Source organism: Phascolarctos cinereus, unplaced genomic scaffold, assembly GCF_003287225.1.
Source record: "Phascolarctos cinereus isolate Bilbo 61053 unplaced genomic scaffold, phaCin_HiC Scaffold_9;HRSCAF=440, whole genome shotgun sequence".
NCBI classification, from domain to species: domain Eukaryota; kingdom Metazoa; phylum Chordata; class Mammalia; order Diprotodontia; family Phascolarctidae; genus Phascolarctos; species Phascolarctos cinereus.
This window is the reverse complement of record NW_027556402.1, coordinates 247,170,639-247,171,581: the sequence shown is the minus strand read 5'-3', so window position 1 is coordinate 247,171,581 and position 943 is coordinate 247,170,639. Positions and strand designations below refer to the sequence as shown.

Sequence of the window (943 nt, the reverse complement as noted above, 5' to 3'; positions counted from 1 at the left end):
ATGTCTGGCAAAAACCACACCGCAGTGACTGAGTTCATCCTGCTGGGCTTAACGGACTCTAGAAAACTTCAGGTTATCCTCTTTGTGCTATTTTTGGCAATTTATACTCTCGCTGTTCTAGGTAATATTGGAATGATTGTGTCTCATCATACTAGACTCTCGACTCCACACTCCCATGCATTTCTTCCTGAGCAACTTGTCATTTACTGATGTGTGTTATTCATCCACTATTGCTCCAAAGATGCTGGCAGATTTAATGTCTAAAAGGAAAACCATCTCTTTTGCTGGTTGTTTTCTACAGATGTATGTTTTCATTGCCTTAGCCACTACAGAGAGTATCCTTTTTGGATTAATGGCCTATGACCGGTATGTAGCCATTTGTAACCCACTACTTACAGTGTTACTATGTCTAAGACCATCTGCCTAAAGATGGCTGCCGGGGCCTACACAGCAGGATTACTTAATTCAATGATCAACACAAGTTATTAAGTAGCTTATCATTTTGTGGTTCAAATGTTATTCATCATTTTTTCTGTGATAGTCCCCCACTCTTTAAAATTTCCTGCTCTGACACGCACACGAATGAAAGCATTTTTTCTATGTGTGCTGGAGTAAATATGGTGGGCACAGTGCTTATCATCCTCACTTCCTACGTCTATATTCTTGTCTCTATCACACACATGCATTCAAAGGAAGGAAGGCGCAAGGCCTTCTCAACCTGTGCCTCTCATCTCACAGCATCATTATATTCTATGCAACTGCCATCTTCACTTATCTGAGACCCAGCTCTAGCTACTCACTGAATCAAGACAAAGTAGCCTCCGTGTTCTACACAATGGTGATCCCCATGCTGAACCCTCTGATCTATAGCTTGAGAAATAAGGAGGTAAAGAAGGCCTTAAAGAATGTGGTTAGGAGAAAAATGATTCCTGTATTCATTTGA

The 943-nt window shown here is 40.9% G+C and overlaps 1 pseudogene; it reads left to right on the top strand.

Annotated features, from left to right (window-relative positions):
- LOC110199468 (olfactory receptor 5F1-like) lies at window positions 1-943 on the top strand (annotated as a pseudogene).